The following is a 19858-nucleotide window of genomic DNA, read 5'->3' as shown; positions in this document are numbered from 1 at the left end:
AGGTCAAGCTCCACAAGCTCATTGCATGGAAAACAGCAGAGTCCTTCCCATTCCATCTTCAGTGGACACGGCCCCTGCTGTGCGAAACCACCACACAGACTTCCTATCAGCTCCTCGGTTTATGGGAAAGAAATCCAGGCACTCTCCCCCAAAACTGCTTTGGTGTGAAGATTGAAACGGAAAGCAAGGAGGCCAGTGGAAATAAAAGCAAACAAAAGAAAGATAAGGGGGACACAGAAATTCAGAGAAATAGACCAAATGACAGGAAGATAGAAAGGACTAAATGACAGAAAGAAAGGGACAGAGCCAAAAATAAAAGGAGAAGAGAGAGAGAGAGAGATGCCAGTACACACTGAAAGAGACCTTAACTATTCTCACATTAAGTATGTCTCCCTTCCCATAATCACAGTTACTTCATATCCTGCCAGAGTTGGCATGTTTCTCCTGGGAAGATAAACCCCCTTTGGCAGGCTCCCCGCCTGTGAGCCGAAGCAGGAAGCGCTAGTCATCCTTGCATTATGCAACCCTGCGTCCGGCCAATAATTGCCTATGTGACATGCTCGCCTCCCACATTCCTGAGATTTGTCTAGAACAGCCAGAAGATTAGATTAGTGTGTATTTTCAGCTAGCTGAGTCCCTCTGAGCTGGTGTGCCTGCTCCGTCAGCTGAACTGGGTGCAGGGAGCCTTCCGTGTGCTGGGGAACCCTGTGCTTCATTGTCCTCTCAAAAGATGCCCAGCCCTAGCAGCAAACCCTACCTGTAGGAAGAAGGAGGGACCAAACTTCAGTCCCTGCCACCACAAAGTGTTGTGTGATGGACTCCATGACCACAAAGCAACCAAGAACAATCCTTTCCAGCATAAGAATATATAGACAACATCATGGAGGACAAGGAACACCAGTGAGGGTTCCGGGAAATGGGGGTCTCGCCCTCGGTCTGCTGCCTATTAGCTGTGATTGCAGACGTTTCCTCCCTTTTCTAAGCCTTGGTCTTTTCACATGTAAATTGGCCTCAGTAATAACTGCTTCATCAGGTTATCGTCAGGAATAAATGTGGATAAAAATTCAGGGAGTGTATTTGCCTCTCAATAAACGCTACTGACCTGCACCTCTGTGAAGAATTGCCTCAAAACGAGTGCATTTTATGCCTGTGTTCCCAAAACGCCTACCAAAGCACTTACCACGGGGGACTGGAACTGGGTGTGATTGAGGTGTGATCTGCTTCCTCTGAGGCAGAAATGATGTTGCACTCCCGCATCCTGGAACCTGTCAGGGGGTTGGTACCCAGGAAACCAGTGAGTTCATATTGAATGCTGAAGGAAGGAAAGAAAAGGGGAGTGAGGGAGAGGAAAGGAGGGGGGAGGAAGGGAGGGAGGGAGGGAGGGAGGGAGGGAGGGAGGGAGGGAGGATTTCGTAGCCAAGCTGGAGGTAGAGTACCTTTCTCCTGACTCAGCCTTTCTCCTCCTCCCTGTGGTCCACCACTCTTACCAGCTAATTTTCATCCCTAAGCCACACCTGTCATTCTGCTTCAGCTTCCATGCCTTACCATTACGGTCGCCATGCCTGGCACTCCCTACAAAATCTCTTTATGTCTCGGTTTTGGGCACAGTTGCTTCTTTTGGGGAGCCCATCTTGACTACTCTATGCCACACGGTGACTAATGTCAACAGCCCTACTTTTCCACCTATTTTATGGCCAGTCTCTTCTGCCCAGGGTATTGTCTGTGAGTCCCACAGAATTTCTAGAAAAATGCTCTCGGCATGACCTGTCCTCTTCAGTCTTGAGAACAGGAGACCCTGTTTAGCAGTAGTTCACAGAACATGGGCTTCTGGGAACTGCCAGGAATTCCAGTGTTTGCCCAGGGTGGACTTTTCCGTGAATATAATTCACAGTTAGGACCTGCAGCAAGAAGCCTGTTGCAGGATGTGCCTTGATAAAGGGGGCAAATTTAATGCTACCTGACCTTGGACTTGGTTGCCAGCATGGTCCTTGCATCAGCATCAGCCTAGCAAATAGCATTTCTGCTATAGCCTGGGCATTTGCATGCCAGGGAACAAAGCATCACAAACCAGGGGGCTTCAAACAACATCACTGCTTTGCTGACAAGTCTGGCAGCCAGAATTCTGAAGTCATAGTGCAGATGGGTCCATGCTGTCCCGGGAAAACCCTTCCTCACCGCATCCTAGAATCCCCCGGTTTTCTGGAAATCTCTCGCAGGCCCTGACCTGTAGATACATTGCTTCTGTCTTTGCGAGGCCTTATCCCCATGTCTCTGCATCTTCATGTGAACGATTTCTTAAAGGGACAGTAGTCATATTGGGAGAACATCCTACTCCAGTGTGCCTTCGTGTTAACTACTTATACCTGCAACAGCCCTGTTTCCAAATCAGGTCACATTCTGAGGGACAGGAAGTTAGAACTTCGACATACAGATTTTGGATGCACACACTTCAACCCACATAGCACACGGCACATACAGCCAAGCCAAGGAAGCCAGGAGGCAGGGAAATAACCATCAGGGCAAGGAGAACAGAATCACAGAATTGAATCGGGGGAAGTGAAATAAGAGACCAAACAATTAGTGTGAATGGTTTTAGGGCCATTCTTTTGGCCCTAAAGACCTCGTTTCTTCTGGCTTCCCAATGAGCAGCAAGGCCTGATTCAAAGGCACCAAGTGAGTATTCATGTGAAGCGCCTTGGACTATGCAAATCCCTGTCCAGGGCCCTCTTTGAGCCATACTCTGGCCATGCCATGTGGCAGTACCTCATGTTCCTAACACCTGAGAGGCCCCAGAAGAGGGTGAGGGGCCAGGGCAGAAGCAAAGCTGACCACAAACTCTCTTGAGCCCTGAAGGTGAAGGGGATTTTAAAAAGTTGTCTTATATGTAAAATAAACTTGGAATATTGAATAGACTCAACCTCTCTTCAAAAAGTAATTTACTAATTATGCTGCCTATGGAGTCTCCCCTCACTGAGCCCTGCAATTTGCAAATTAACCATGGGCCCAGCGCAGTCTGCCAAAGGGGTCGTTGAGGCCCGCTCTCGGAAGCTGGCTCCTGAATCACGATGATTATAGATGACTCACACACACCCTTTGCATCTTCAAAGCGCTTTCCCTTGATGTGTCAGCAGAGGACTCAAGGCCGCGCTCTCCCCAGAGGAGCTTGGCAGGAAGGGTGAGCACCACGGGCTCCCACAGGACCACCAAGGGCGAGGGCCTGCAGGAGCACACTGTCCGTCCGCAGCGTCAGCTCGCCACCTGTGCACTTAACGGCACTTGTGTGCAAAAAAAGGTGCAGCTGGAGGTCTTTCAAGTGTGTGTCTCTAACCACCTTGCCCGAGGCCGAGAGCCTGTGTCAGTGTAGATGGGGCTTGTGGGCTCCCAACACACAGGAACATCAAGCTTCTTTCCAAAGTGAGATTTTGCCACAGGGGGAGGGAAACATGAAGCAGAATGCCTTTCCTCCTCCAGTAAGGACCCTGAGCTGGGCAAGAGGGAAGATTGTCCTAAACCAAATTACCACCAGCAATGGCAACTGAAATTCACATCAGCGAATACAAGCTGGCGTCAGGGGCGTAGTTCCTCGGGAAAACTCCCCACAAGTGCCCAGGGTGTATCGGCTGCTCACTAGAGGTGTTATGGACCTACCTCGGAAAGGCTGATCCTGCTGCCTTAGATTTTTACTTGTTTTAAACAGAAGAATCCCGGGGTTTATGCAGCGACGTTACTCTCCTAAAGTCACACTCAGTACCTTCGCCAGAACTGGTGTTTGGACCCGCCTCTCTGTCACCCCAGGCCTGTGGCCCAATGGAAGGGTTTGGTGAATTTGACTTCGAATTCACTAGACAGAGATGTGAACAGGGCTTCACACACACAGCGTGTCTCCAGCATGTATTCACTGAAAACGGAAGGGCCCAGCTTACGGACTGACAGCACTCTGCATTTCTGGGCCATCACTAGCAGGCTGGCTTAGGAGGGACACGGAGCCATCTGCTTCCAGGAACACCCTGTGTGACCCAGAGCACCCTGGACAGAATGGCTCTCAACACCTTCCTCGGGGCTTTTCTCCATCCAGGTGCCCCCTACCCAGCTGTGAGTCAGCAAGTGGGTCACCCCTTCCAATGACAACTGCTGAAGTCGGAGCCCAGATTTATGTAATTATCATAGTTAATGCCCGAGCTTTGCACTCCTACAGCATCTGTCATCTTCAAAGTGCTTTGTGAACATTAATTAATTAATCTGGGCTGCAAACTGTGCCAAGGCCCAGAGGGCTTAAACCGCTCCAATCTGGTGGTCCCTGACCTCCCCTTCACCTGGAGCCCAGCGGCGGAGCATGTCACCTCCGCTCCGTCAGCTCTGCTGTAGGCACCCAGGAGTCCTGAGTCCCGCGCTTATGGGCTAAGTCTGCATACAGGCCACACAGAAGAGGAAGCCAGAGGCCTTATAGAAGGAAGTGACGCACCGGTAGGCAGCAAGCACACGGTCCGCAGTTAAAGATATAGCTATGCGTGCATCTAGTTGTTTAAATGGCTCACAAACTTCTGTTTCCCAAATGAGGAAACAGATTCAGAAGAGTAAAGTGACCCATTCAAGTGTGTCCATGGTACAAGGCAGAATCTGATTTCCTAGCAGTACTTTTGCCAAGTAGGATAATGAATTATTTTTGTCACCCACAGCCTGACGTACAGTAAGGAATGAGAAGTAGAAACAATTGGTGCTAGAGAGATCCATAAACAAGAGATAAAATGTTCTTTGTGTAGAAGAGGAAGACTTGTTTAGAGACCAAATTCGTGTTGGTACTTAGTTACTTATTTTAAAAAATTTATTAGGGCATAATTCACATAAATAAGCTAGCTGCATGTGGCTGAAGTATGCAGTTCAATAAGTTTTGACACCTGCACAGCAGCACCATGGCAATGACCATAACCACCTTGGAAAGTCTCCTTATGCCCCTTTGGAAGTCCTCCTGGCTGCCCATCCCCCACACCCATTACCAGGTAACTACTGATTTGTTTTACGTCACGATAGATTAGTTTGCATTTTCCAGAACATAATAAATTTGGAATTATAGAGCATGTCTGCTGATTTTTTCACTCTCCCAATTATTTTGCAACTCATCCATGTTTTTATGTTTACTTACAGCTCATTTCCTATCATTGCTAAGTGGGATGATGTTGTATGAATATACCACAATTCATTAATCCATTGGGTGGACATTGAGTTGTTTTGAAGTTTCATCTATAAGTTATTGCATAGACACATGCAATACCCTAGGAGTAAAATGGCTGGCTCATATGTAAGTGAATGTTTATTTTAGAAATGGTCAAAAGGATTTCCAAATTGGCTGTACCATTTTATATTATCACCAGCAATGAGGAAGTTGTAATTACTCCACATCTCGCCAGCACTTGGTATAGTCAGTCATTTTAATTTTGACATTCTGATAAGTGTAGAGCAGTATCTCACTGTGATTTTAATTTGCATTTTCCTAATAACTAGAAATTTAAACATTTTTGCCATCCATATTTGTTGACCATCTGTGTATGACCCAACTCTCTGACCATGTTTAAAGATGGGATGCTGTCTTGTTATTGAGTTTTGATATACATACATATAATCTACATATTACATATACACACACATATATGTATTCTAGATATGTTGGTTAGCAAATATATAATTTGCAATTATTTTCTTCCAGCCTACAGTTTATCATTTTAACAGTATGTTTCAAAGAATACAAGCTCTTAATTTTGATGAAGTCCAGATGAACAAAACTTTTGTTGTTTCATGTATCATGCTTATGATGTATATTTGAGACATCTTTGCCAAACCTACAGTTATAAATATTTTATCCTATGTGTATGTCTAAAAGTGTTATAGTTTTAGATTTTACATTAGTGTCTGTGATCCATTTTGAGTTGTTTTTGTACATGGTGTAAGAGATAGATCCAAAGTTTATTTTTCTATGTATGAATATATAATTGTTCCAGCACCCTTGGTTAAGCAGACTCTCCTCTCTCCGTTGAATTACTGTTCACCTTTGTCAAAAATTGATTAACTCTCTACCCCTGGCTCTATTTCTGAACTCCATTATGTTAATTGAATCTTTATATCTGTCAACATCAATATCACCTTATCTTAATTACTATAGCTTATAATAATTCTTGGAATGAGTATAAATCCTCCAACTTTATTTTTCAAACTTGTTTGGCTAGTTTAGACACTTTGCATTTCCAAATGAGCTTTTGAATCTTCTTGTCAATTTCTAACACAAGGCATGCTAGAACTTTGATTGGAATCTCACTGACTCTGAAGAGCAAGAGAGAGAACATTTGCATCTCAGGAATATTCAGTGATATATTCCAAGAACACAAAATATGTTGTCATTTATCTAACTCGTCATTGTTTTCTGCAATGTTTTGTTTTCCATATATAGCTCATGCACATCTTTTGACAGATTTTGCCCTATGTATTTTATATTATTTGATGCTATAATAACTGGATTTGATTTTTATTTCAATATTCTGATTTTAGCTAATATATACAAATACAATATATCATGTATATTTACCTTATATCCCATAACTTTTAAAACTCACTTATTAGGCCCTGGCTGGTGTAGCTCAGTGGATTGAGCACAGGCCTGCAAACCAAACGACCGTGGTTCGATTCCCAGTCAGGGCACATGCCTGGGTTGCAGGCCAGTTCCCAGCAGGGGACACACAAGAGGCAACCATACATTGATATTTCTCCCCCTCTCTCCTTCCCTTCCCCTCTAAAGATAAATAAATAAAATCATTAAAAAAAAACTCATTAGTGTTAGTAGTTATTTAAATATAGAATTCACTGGATTTTATTTACAGATCATATCAACACATAAAAAAACAATTTTACTTCCTTTTTTTCATTTGGATGCTGTGTTTTGTATTTATTTCCTTTTTTCCTTTTTGTTCTTCCATAGAGCTGGTGGGAACAAATATCCTTTCCTTCCCCTACTTGTTCTCAGTCTTAGGGAAAAAGCATGTAATCTTTCAACATTAACTATGATGCTAGCTATATTTTTTAGATGTTGCCCTCTATCAGATTGAAAAAGTTTGTTTCTATTCCTAGTTTGCTGAGAGTTTTTAGCAGGAATGGATGTTGAATTTTGTGAAATGTTTCTTCTACATCTATTGAGATAAAGACTTTTTTAGTCTTTTAATAGTGTGATTGCTATGGACTGGAATGTCTGTGCCCCCACAGAAAATTCATATGTTGAAATGCTAATCTCCAGTGTGATGGGAGGTAATACACAATCTTGCAAGAGCCAATTGTTAAATGTTCAGTAATTTTTGGAGTTGATTGTCATATATATATATATATATATATATATATATATATATATATATATAAAATATTAAATTATATAAACATGAAGCTAAATTACACCAAAAACAAAGGTAATGAATACTCAAAACTCATCATTTTCTAATTATTTTACTATATGTTATCACTATCTATGTTCTTGGAGATATTTACATCTATCATAACTATACATTGGAAATGCTATGTAATGGTATGCTATTGAGAATCTTCCCAGCTCAACATTTGTTAATGTGACATTTGTGGTTAAAGTTAGCCATGGGGTGCATGTTTACACCAATTTGGCAAATATTCTAATACAGGTCTTGATTTATTGTTGATTACCTAGGCTTAAGAAAATTATGGAGAAAATCCTAATGCAGATTAAACTTAAATGAGTATCATGTGTATAGATAAAACATGGGGAATAAACATTGTACTATGAGTAAATATTCTTTCAGCATTTGAAAACAATTATCCAATTTAGCACAGTTGCTCCATCATTGACAAATGAGTAAAGTTCAGGCATAGTTCTTTGTTGTTTCACTTTGATCCTACTTGTTAAGGTAAATTAAAATATCAACTAATATTTATGTTGGAAATATACATGTCTGTCAATTGAAAACATATTTTGTCTACGGATACAAGAGTTTGGTGAAAATCAACAAAAGCAATTGCTTATATGGAATTTGTAGTAAAAAGTATTTAATATTGTCTTATTTGTAAATTATATACTACAGATACACTATATCAGCAAAATTGGATATATTTAAAGAGAGCCAGGTATGAAATATACCAGTGTCCAAAATTCAAATTTTTATAGGCCAGTATGCACACAGACCTTGTCTTTGTCATATTCTATGTTGATCTGAGAATCTGTAATCTTTCAGAGAACAGAAGGTTGAAAGACAAAATAAGTTGAAGTTACTGTGTTTTTCTGGCTAATATATTTTGAACTTATATGGTTACACTGAATTATTGTCTGAGAAGAACTAGTGAGACTGGCCAAACAAAGCTAATTCCATGAGGAAGCAAGGACCCTTGATTTGTGGGGCTCATCCATTCAAAGTAACTATTGATCATTAGTTATCACTATGCCCTGAGCACATTTAGAAGCAAGGAAGCTACCGAATTTTGTATTCTGTTTACAGTCAGAGATTCCGTGGTGCTTCAAAAATAATGACCAACATGCATAAAACACTGGAAACTTGGCAAGTTCTGTAATTAAAGGATAGCAGTGACTCTTGATTTACACTCACTTCATAACATTTGGTTCACTGCTGAAGCAGCAACGTCCTTATTTTCTACTCCAAATGTGAGAAATGTGCGTTGCTATGGATTTCAGCTGTCATTTAAACATGTAAGCCCTGTGCCCATACATGCAGAGGAAAAGGCAGAGAGAGCTCTTGATGACTTCCTCAGGGAACATGCCTCTCCTGGAGGCAGAGAATTCTTAAGACAAGAAAAGAATGAAAGAGAATTGAACTTTGGGGAATGGCCTCAAATCAGAGGCTTGCTTGGGAACAGCCTTTGCGGATCACTCTGACCTGGTCTTACAACCAGTTCTCTAAATAACCTGTAATATCATCCCTTATACAATTTCACAGAGGCTTTTCCTGGAGCTAAAATTTACATGCTGAAATGGTTGGGAGCTTAGCACTACAGGTTTTGTTGGTCTGGTTGATTGTTGTTGTTGCTTTATTAGTTTCCTCTTATACTTTATGGCACTCTGGAAATATTTTAACATCTTCCCATGGCTAAACTGCCTCTTACTCCATAACATATGAGTTGGGGACTTATTTATCTTATCTGAGTCATAGTCTTCTCAATATTAAAACAGAAATTTTAAAAATAATATCCCTCAGGGTTTTTGTGCAAATGTCTGGCCCAGGGCTCATCATAAAGTAAATTCTTGAAAGAATGTCCTGTCTTTCTTCCTTTCTTCTTGTTTGCTTCCTGGCAGTCCTGTTCACCCTCCTTCCTTAATTTCTTCCTTCCCAAGTTCTTTAATATATAAATTATTATGACTGGAGTAATCACTACAGGCTTTTTCAGGTCAAGTTTCATTGTGTTCCCGTAAGCAATACGTGCCTGAATTGCGAACCGACCACTGGAAAGAAACCCACATTGTGAGACAATGGCCAGCAGGGAAGTTGGAGACAGAGGTGGGGTGGGTGGTGAGTGGGGCTGCCTCCTGGAAATCCACCCTGCACGGGGACCAGCTGGGGGGCAGGAGCAGGGACAGGAAAGCTCCAAAATCATGGAGGAAGTGATGGCAACCAGCCCAAACATGGTATCTCCAAGAATTCAGCAAACAGAATAGAGAACATCAAACATGGCTCACATGTATTAGGTCTGAAGAATAAGACCTAAATCAGACCTGCTTCCTGTCCTCTAGGAGCTCGCTGGAGAAGACAGACACCTAGATGATTCTAATGCACCAAGGACAGCGTTAACCTTGAGGGAGCCATTTGGGCTGCGCCCTGAGTAAGGCACTTTCTAGGGAGATCTGTGGCAGGTAAAACATAACAATCTAAGACAAAGAATTGACCTTGAGGCATGGGGACTGGGAGTTTAGGAGCAAGCAGTACTCAACAACCCAAGTGTGAGATCAAGACAAAATTCATCTTAGAGCCCCAGATGGGGCACATTTAATGAAAGAGTTCTGCACCCAGTAAGAGAATTTATGGTAGTAGGAACAACAGTAATAGTATGCACAGAAAAGATTCAAAATAGTACCCACACTGCAACAAGCACTATTCTGGGTAATTGAGGTCGGTATCCCTAATCCTCACAGCAACTTTATGAATTATCTCTTATTTCTACTTTGTACAGATGACAGAGGAGACATGCCAGGCAGCACACCTCACCTGGCTCATCAGAGCTCAAACGTGAAGGGTGTTTCCCAGCACGTTGACCCTGCGTCTACCATGCATACTGTTGGGATCACTCAGTCCTCACCCCACCCCCAAAGGTTAGTACTGTCCGAAGGGTTTCTGCCTGGTTGAAAGGGCAGTGGGTGAAAGTGGAGTAACTTTAAATGCCCACAGGACTCCCTGGGAAAGTCCCTGAAGGCGGCTGTGTCTCCGAGTGGACTATTAATATCCAAAGGACTTCTCGAAGATGAATGGGCTTGACTTGACTATGGACACCGTGTCCTTATTTTTAACATTTTTTTATGTCTTCAGATGAGCAGGGCTATTAAATAGAAAGGCTGGCCCACGTCAGTGACATTTTTCCCAAGGATGTCACAACATTCGTTGCTCTTGTTTTCCCTTAAGCACAGACAGAGTCCCAGTGTCCTGAGTCAAAGGCAAGTTCCACTTGGGGAGATGATGGAAAGGCAGTCTTGGGAGGTGGTTTCATAATACATCATCTAAATGGCCTCCCTAACCTTTAAAGGGACAAAAATCCATGGACAGCACGTGTACCTCTGTGCTTTGAATCTTCAAGGACACATAAATCTCTCCCCTGAAGGAGAGGAACAGCCAGCAGGACTACTGATGAAGCAGGGAGAAGCCGCAGCATGCTAACTGCAAGACTTTCTCACGTTATCATTCGTACTTTGTTTTTTTATAGAAGAGGGGGGAACTCAGAGGTGCCGAGTTACTGCCCCAAGTCTGCAGAGAGGATAAGTGGTTGAGCCACGGTTTCTCAGTGGCTGTGGAATGGGGAGGGAGTTGGTAAGGGCTGAATGTGCAGCCTTTCTTAACACATAGGGTGGGCAAAAGTAGGTTTACAGTTGTGAGTAAGCAACTCTATTTTTTTTCCATACGAACAACTGTAAACCTACTTTTATCCACCCCTGCACAAACCAAACGATTTTATTTTACTTACTTTCTGTTGTTGTTTTTTCCATGCAATGGAAAAATAGAGTGTGAATGTGTAATTCCCTGTAGTTCCAGGGAAGGTTTGAAGTGTAAGACTTGTCTGCCCTAAATAACGACAACAATAGCAAAAAAAAAACAACAACCCTAAAACAAAAACATTTGTCTTCAGTTTGCTAATGCTTCTGATTCTACTTCTGTTTAAGGCTCTGTGAGTTTGTTCACCAGCGGGTTCCAGGCCTCTGATGGCCAAGTGGACATGTTGATGGATTTCTTTTGTCTGCCTCATGTATGCTAAACAAGGGACATTTTCCCAGCTTGCCTGTTTGTGTGGGGCCATGTGGATTGGGGTCATGAGGTCCTGCTGGTCCTCATGTTCTCACTGATACTTCCAGAGAGCTCTGTGTGCCCTGGTCTGCGACACACACACACCCAGGGTCCCTTCTGCCCTCCCAGAACCAACAGAGAAGAAACCCTGCTTCTCCTCCAGTAACTTTGCCTTGTGTGCCACATTTTTCCATGCCCTGGGGAGCCCACCAGGCTCTGAAGGTGCAGTACCTCACCCAGCCACGCACAGCCTGGACCAGATGATTTACTTCCTCACTCAGGGCTACCCGACAACAGAGGAAGAAATTCCCCATGGTGCATTACTCTTTTTGATTTATTCAACTCAATAGCTGTGTTGTGTTTTGAAATTCATCAGATAGACATTGGATATAGGCATATAGACATATAGAATATGTGTCCACAGCACTTCTGAGTCCTGAGTCCACATATTATAAACATGGTCTACTTGAGCTTCTGTGCCCGGTCGGTGTACAGGGATTCTAATCCCTAGAACAATCCTGACTGAGTGTTCACACCCCCATGTTAGAGCCAGAAGTGCTGTCTTAGCCCGGTTAAGTCATTTTCCCATGGTGTCAGCACACAGGGGTGGAGCTGAGACTGTGAAGCGGGCTTTGCCTTTCCTTTTTCCAGAACAGGCAGATATTGTTCCAGCACAGGAACACAGCTAGTTCCTCCTCTGCAGTCTGACTTCATTTCCGGTGCCGCAGTGCAAGGAGCAGGAGTGAGCCGACTGGAAACATCGGTCTGGGATCTGAGTGACGGAGCAACGGGCGTAGATGGGTAGGTGTTCATAGGAAATCATTTTGCGGGTAAAAAAATTAGAATTGAAAGAATAGAATAACGTAGAATAGAAATAATAGATGAAATGAAATATATAAAATGGAGCCATTGAAAAGTATGATGTTGGAATTTACTGTTATTCATTGAACATGATTTTGCTCACTCTATTTTTTCACTGTAACCAACATTCACTTTCCTATTGCTATAGCAGACACTGGATCTAAATAAAAAATAAAAAATACATGAGCCAGTGTAGGAACCATAGATAATCTGTGAATATTCAATTTTCTGTATAATGACTTGGGAGAATAGCCACCCCCTCCCTAAATGCAGAAGATGCCAAGCACAGTCTTTAGGGGGATTTACTGCTCTGGCATCCTGGGAAGTGGGGGCTCATCAGCCTTGCTCCACAATGGGAGAGATTGTGAGGGCATGTGTTCTCTTTGCTATCCAAGGTTCTCCAAAAGGACTTCGGTATTAAGATAACATTGTACCTATGCACACGTCTTCAGGCAATTTCCACCCAGCTCTGTGTGTCTGGGCCAGACACAATCTCCCTGAGCCTCAGCTGCTGGACTAGAGCTTTTAGCAGCTGGACTGGGCTTTAGGAATCAGCTGGTCCAAGTTCCTTACTTTTGATGAGAAGAAATGGCAGCTGAGCAAGATGAGAGCTCACTGAAGCGCCCACAGCTGACAAGGCAGCACGACGCTGTCCTGGAGACCAGATTCGCCTCTCACCTGCCGCTTTGCTACGGCGCCATGCTGCCTGCCATTCACAGACTCAGTCCTGTCTCCATTCATTCTGCTGGGTAAACAGAGAGAAATGTATCCAACCCTTCGTAATGGCAACCAGAGCCATAATGATTGGGAATCTATTTTCATGTTTTCTTGAAATAAAAGAAGACCTGGCATGCCTCATTTTCCTTCCTCCCTTCCTTCCTTCCTTCCTTCCTTCCTTCCTTCCTTCCTTCCTTCCTTCCTTCCTCCCTCCCTCCCTCCCTCCCTCCCTCCCTCCCTCCCTTCCTTCCTTCCTTCCTTCCTTCCTTCCTTCCTTCCTTCCTTCCTTCCTTCCTTCTTCCTTCCTCTCTGTCTCTCCTCCCCCCACCTCTTTCTTTCATACTCAGGTTAAACCCTTATTTGTGAAGGTTATTTTGGCCGTAAGCAATAGGAAAGAACTCCAGATACAAGGTAACCCCCCTGGACAGGGCCACCCGAGAAATGCTCGGTTCTGTGGGGCGACGTCACAACCCTCCACTCTCTCTTGCACAAATCTGTTGAGTGAGCATCTGTGAAGGACGTATTTTGTGACAGGCACAATGAAAAGTTTTGAAGGAAGTTATTCTTACTCCTGCCCCACCCGCAGACCTCTAGGTAATGAAAAATGCCCAGAGAGAAGTCATCACTCATCAAGAACACCTGAGGTTTCAGCATCTGTTTTCGAGACCCTCAGGCTGCAGGGCTCGCTGCTAAAATAAACAGGTTCGAGACAGGTAGAGGGCAGCTCTGTGCCCCCCGAGACTTCAGAGGGAAGGAGAAATCGGATAAAGCACACAGCAAAGAAAGAAACTGGAAATGTGGGTTTGGGGTGCAATATAAAGAGACTACAATTGTCAGTGTTCCAGGAACATTGTTTCTGATTAGTCCATTTATTCAGGATTCTTCCTCGGAAATTAAATGTGCCTAAAAATAGAACAAACAATAAAATCAGAGGTTGTTTTTCTTTAATAAAATAGTAACCTTTCCATTTTAAGATCATTTTATTCAGGCATATTTTGTATTATTAAGATTTTTATTGGTGCCAAATTTCAGTAATTTATCATTTGTTATGTGCTATTATATTTATTTAAAATATCATGGTTTCTGGACAAAATAGAGACTTTGTAGGTTTTTAAAAATCTGCTTTTTGTCATTCCTATTTTTTTAGGTTTAAGAAATCTGCTTTGGGGGGTGATTAGAGACAGTGGAATCGTGTGCTGTTAGATACAATTTTTCTGTTTCTTGAGAAACCATCTGATAAGTAAAACCAAGTCTATTTCAATATATTTCTGAAGAATGTGCTTGAATAGACCAACAAGAACTCTGGTTAGACCTCAGTTGGGCTATCGGGTATGGACATTTCGAAAAGTACAACACAAAATAATGAAATGCTAGATTAATTTTGGCACCTTTATTTACAATGTAAGTTTCAACATGGATTTAGTGCAGGACTCTTTTATCACTGTACTTGATATTTTTCCAAAGATCAAGCATATCTTGGGATTTCTTAACTTTAAAAATCTCTTTTTAATAAAAGCAAGGAAGATGAAATTGCTCTCTGCTGATAGACTCTTGGATGAGATGCGTTAGAGTTCAAGCAAATGACCCATCCTGTGTTCCTACAGTGGAGGAGTCACTGATTTAGAAAGGTAAGAACGATTTCTTTAATTTGTAAGTTTGTAACTGTCACCCCAGGGGGCACGGCCCAACAGATTTACACATATGGAAAGTGTTCATTATCCCAAAGATGACAGGACGAGAGGTCTTCTGGTGATCTGTGGGTAATAGATTTCTGAAACAATACCACAAAGAATACATCATGATGAAATAATTCACCATGCCCATGAATGAAAACAGATGTTATATATAACATTTTTTCAAATGTACATGCAAAATTTATCACACTGCTCCCATAGATGCTCCATGGCTGTTATGAGAGGGTTAATGTAAATAACAAGAGATGGTCTTAATTTCAGTTGAATACAAATAAATAAAATAGACGCCATGATTTTCTTGCATTGAAATTCTTGTTACTTATGTTACCCTCTCTACTTTCAGGTTATTATTTATGTTGTGACCAGCATATTTTGCCATGTATAATGCACATTTCTGGCCCAAAATTTTGAGGGGGAAATAAGGGTGCACATTATACATAGATAGTATTGATTCCATGTCTATATAAATGTTTCTAATTCTCTTATTTATGCTTATGCATTAGAAATGTAACCATATATACCAATAATAAGAATATCTGTATGTTCAAAAATAGATGCTAAAATTCCTTTATAATACCCAAAACAAGTATCTAAATATAAATAAACAAAAAATTGAATTTAAAAAATTAAAATGAAAGATTTTTTTTCCTGAAAGTTTGAGCCAAAAATGTGGGCACCCATGATACATAGCAAAATATGGGTATTTCAAATTATGTTCAGGGCATCTTAAGGGAAAAAGAAACATAGACATAAAGTGAATAACAACACTAAACACATATCTCTGGGTTATGTGCTAAGGAATGCATGTAGTATATATATCATATATAATGTATATTATATATACCATATATATATGAGAATCCAGCTCCCACATCTGCTCAGAGTCTAATGTCAGTTGCAGGAAAGCATGAGGTTTCCTGGAGCCTGAAAACCTCCCATCTTCAAGTCCCATTTTCCGGGGACAGAAATACCAGTTTGTAATGGTCTCCGTTATCTGTTCCTATCTGGCCCTTCCGAAGGCCACCCAAAGGTGGGGAAGCAGTGGAGGGATCCTCGTAGCCTCTCCTTGTGATCAGCCAGGGAGGCTGTCAAGACAGAAAACTGTACTTGAACAACAATTCAAATAAATAAATTTAAATTTAAAAACAAGAGCAAGTAGCAGCAAAGGGGCTCACGGCACTCAGATGAGAGACGCCATTGGTCCTCCCAGTCCAGGGGCTACCTGGAAAATGTGGACATTCCAAAGGGCTCTTCATGCTTTCCTGGGAACGCTCATGTTTCATCACAACCTATCCTCTGTCCACTCAGTGTCATGCCCTGCCCCCTTCCCTACACATAATCTACACTGGCCACACTGAGATCCCTTGTGTACAGGGTCTGGCAGAAGTACCACTGCTTGGGTGTGGTTGGTAGGGTAATAACATAGGTGTAGTCATTTATAGTTTTAATTTGAACATTTCACCTAAAATGTCATATGGTGTGCTTGAGTGTGATATTGTTAGGTTACAGAATTTCATGCTTATGATTTTGTATTAAAAGATTTTGTAATAAAAAGGGGAGTGTTATTTGTGCCAGACCCTGTATCTGCTGTTCTCTCAGCTGCAACTGCTCCTTCTACTCTTCACATCTCAGAGCTAATTCCTACTTACTCTTCAGAGGCTCATGTGAGCATTGCTTCTCATAGAAATTTCTTCCTGGCCCTTATGCAGGGTTTTGTGACTATCCTCTTCCATGGCAGGGCTAAGAAGACCCCAAGAGATTTCTTAGATCCAGTTTTTATTGACCACCAACCTAATAGCATAGGACTACTCTGTTGGTTTAAACAGACAAGGCAGAAATGGAATACGTCCTTGTCCTACTACTGGAAAGTACTTTTTCTAAAACATCTGAGCTTTATGCCTTCTTCCTCAGTTAAACCAAATGGATAATAGAATCTAAGCCACAGATATGTAAGAGGCAGTAGTCAGCCTGACTACCCACTCACAGGATCACTAAAAATGCAGAAAAAACCCAAGCACATCCCTTCAACCAGAGCTAGATGGTTGTTGGTGGTATGGGCTGTCCTTATGGAACTGTAGATTGAGCCTCATTTATCTGTTCAGCTTGTTTCCAACCTGTTCTCCAAGCCCTATTTACGCATTTACAACTGCATGCCTAACAAGACAGATCACCAACATGGCTGTCCTGTTACAATTCAGTTAAGCTAAACAGATATTCAGTTGGTGCAATGGACTGACATGGAAGTGAGCAAGCTCTTCAAAGCGTGGACCCTGGACCAGCATGAATGACATCACTTGATAGCGATGAAGAATCTCAAATCTCACCCCAGGCCTATCAGACAGAATCTGCTTTATTACAAGACCCTCAGTGACTCTTATGCTAAAAGAAAGGGACTGTGGGTAGTCATCAAGCTCCTGACAGAGCTCTCCATGGTGGGCCGGGAGAGTTCTATGCAAACCCACCTCTTGCTTTGCCCTGCTTCCTCCATTCTGAACACATGCTTTATTCTGACTATTGATCCTGAATGTTTCCATGGCTATGTTGGCCTTTCCATGACACTTGACTGATCTGTAGCAGGTAGGTAGGGTGAGACAGATCAGAGACTGAACATGTTCATATGAACTGTCCTGTAGAAACATAATAAGGTGAGCACAAGAAGGTGGCCCTGTGTCCAAAGCACTGGCACAGTTTGCTGAAGGGACAAATCGATGTTTTTATAACACAGGCTGGTTGGCACATGACATTCTAGCCGACACTAGAAGTGTATGGTAGAAATCCTCCTTTTCTAATTGCTCAAGCAACCGAGCTCCACTGGGTTGCTCTCGAATATTCTCTGGCTCTTCTCTTCCCCCAACTTCTGCCTGCCCCATCGTCTGTAGCCTGATCATTGCTTCAAAATATTTGACACATTGATCCACCTCACCCTGGGCCTTTGGTCTCACAAAATCAACCCAGTTCTCTTGCAGGATGGCCTGGCCAACTGCGCCATTTTGCAAGCAAACGCTGTTTTCTTTATTCCATGACCTCAATCTCAGTTTATTCCATTTGAAAGGGTTTCCAAGGAAAGAACCATGTGTTTCCCTCAGAGTTCTTCCCAGCTTGGTAAAAACCTCTTCCAGGCTCTGTGGGACTCCTCTGCTTTGGAAGATGGCAGGCACCACTGGTTGGGTATGATTGCAGCTTGCTGTTAGAATGGGGTACAGTGGGGTTAAGTGACTAGTTTCCTGTGGTCAGCACCAGGGTTTGGGGAAGTGTCACAGGTCAAATAAAAGAATGGAAATGATGCTAAGGCCAGGCATGCTCACAAGGCAGAGAGACAGCCCTCAGAGATAGAAACAGATGTACAAAGATAGGCCAGATGGCACTCAGTACACCATCATTCCTGTGTGTTGGTGGCTAGAAAAGATGTCCTACAGGAAGGGATCGGAAATAATAAAACTTTAATGACCTACTATGAGTTTATTTATACAACTGCTTGCACTGTGGCAAAAATGTGGTCAGATAAATAAAAAAAAATTTATGGACAATATAACAAAAACAGATGATACGTTTCCTGCAGATTGAATTTCTCCCAATTAAAATGGCTATTTCATGTAGGAGTGTGGGGAGTTTTTCTTTCTACATTAATGAGTAAAGCAAAAATATGATGAGCAGGAAGGAGCACACTCCTGAAAGAATAATTGAATGTAACCCTAATGAACATAACCTGAAGGTTGCTGCTATCCAGACCCTCCTTCTACCATTTCAACCAAGGATCTTCATCAGCTGCCTACCCCTGAGATCATGTTCAGGCTCTAGTGCTTTCCGAGAGTGGAAAGCCTTTTTCACTTCTTCCTTTGTCTCTTATGAGTAATTTCCTCCTTGCCGGGAGTAACGCCAAAAAGCCTCCATTATCTCCATGACATTGCTTCTTCATGTTCTATTGTAGTTTTTGATTTTACCCTGGGGACTGCAACACCCAATTCCTGAACTGTTTTGTGTTTTTCAGTGTATGAGCTGGCACACACTCTTGTAGAAGAACTTAAAGCTTTCTTTTCAAATCAACAAACTAAACTTGGCTGGCTCATAAGCCCTCAGGAATACGAGCTGCCTTTTACCTGGAACCTGACCATGCACAGAGATGCTGTGCCTTGCCTATCAGTAAAACACAAAGACATTTAAGCAGAAATAGAGGAAATTTGATGCAATGGTTCAAGACTCGGACTCCAATTTTGAAAAGATCCTGGATCTATCAATTTCCAACTATAGGAATTTGGTAAGTTACTAAATACCTTTATCTCAGGACTATCATCTTAATATGTAAATAAGAATAGAACCCACTAATACAGTTGTTATGAAGATAAAATGTGATGATTTTTCTATAACATGATAGCATTGATCAGAATTTAGAAAACATTAAATAAATTAAAGATCTTTTTTAAAATTTTATTTATTTATCTTTAGAAAGGAGGGGAAGGAGAGAAAGAAATATCAATGTATGGTTGCTCCTCATGTGTCCCCTTCTGGGAACTGGCCTGCAACCCAGACATGTGCCCTGACTGAGAATTGAACCGTGATCTTTTGGTTCACAGGCCCGTGCTCAATCCACTGAGCTACACCAGCAAGGGCCATAAATTAAAGATCTTAATATCAGAGTAAGTGTGCTAGATGATAGTTAACAGATAATATACAGTAAGATCCTGTTCACCAGTTTCAAAATCAAATAGGTTTTAATTTCTGCTTTGTGGTTTTTAGTATGTAGCTCTAGACCTAAGTTACAGAAAAGATATAATAAAAACCATATAATTTTCTGAAGTTTGAAAGAAGTTACCCTGGCTGGTGTGGCTCAGTGGATTGAGCACCAGTCTGCAAACTGAAAGGTTGCCAGTTTGATTCCCAGTCACGGCACATGCCTGGGCTGTGGTCCAGGTCCACAGTTGGGGGATGTGAAAGGCAAACAATCACTTTATCTCTCACACATGGATGTTCCTCTCACTCTCTTTCTCCTTCCTTTACCCTCTCTTTAAAAGTAAATACATAAAATCTTTTTTTTAAAAAAAAGGGACTTCTAGCCAAGATGGAGGTGTAGGTAGATACACTGTGTGCCCT

The 19858-nt window shown here is 42.1% G+C and overlaps 1 long non-coding RNA gene across 2 annotated transcripts in view; it reads left to right on the top strand.

Annotated features, from left to right (window-relative positions):
• Positions 1-12178: 12178 nt before the first annotated feature.
• LOC119053984 (uncharacterized) overlaps positions 12179-19858 on the top strand; it is a 30535-nt gene continuing 22855 nt past the window's right edge. For both annotated transcript variants that reach the window (XR_008391925.1, XR_008391926.1), the window contains exons 1-3: positions 12179-12299; positions 14593-14704; positions 18759-19025. This is a non-coding gene — a long non-coding RNA (uncharacterized LOC119053984). The remainder of the gene's footprint in view (positions 12300-14592; positions 14705-18758; positions 19026-19858) is intronic.

This window comes from Artibeus jamaicensis, unplaced genomic scaffold (genome assembly GCF_021234435.1).
Source record: "Artibeus jamaicensis isolate MK-2021 breed Jamaican fruit bat unplaced genomic scaffold, CSHL_Jam_final contig_465, whole genome shotgun sequence".
NCBI classification, from domain to species: domain Eukaryota; kingdom Metazoa; phylum Chordata; class Mammalia; order Chiroptera; family Phyllostomidae; genus Artibeus; species Artibeus jamaicensis.
Note: the sequence above shows the minus strand (reverse complement) of the source record. Positions and strands in the feature narration are given on the sequence as shown.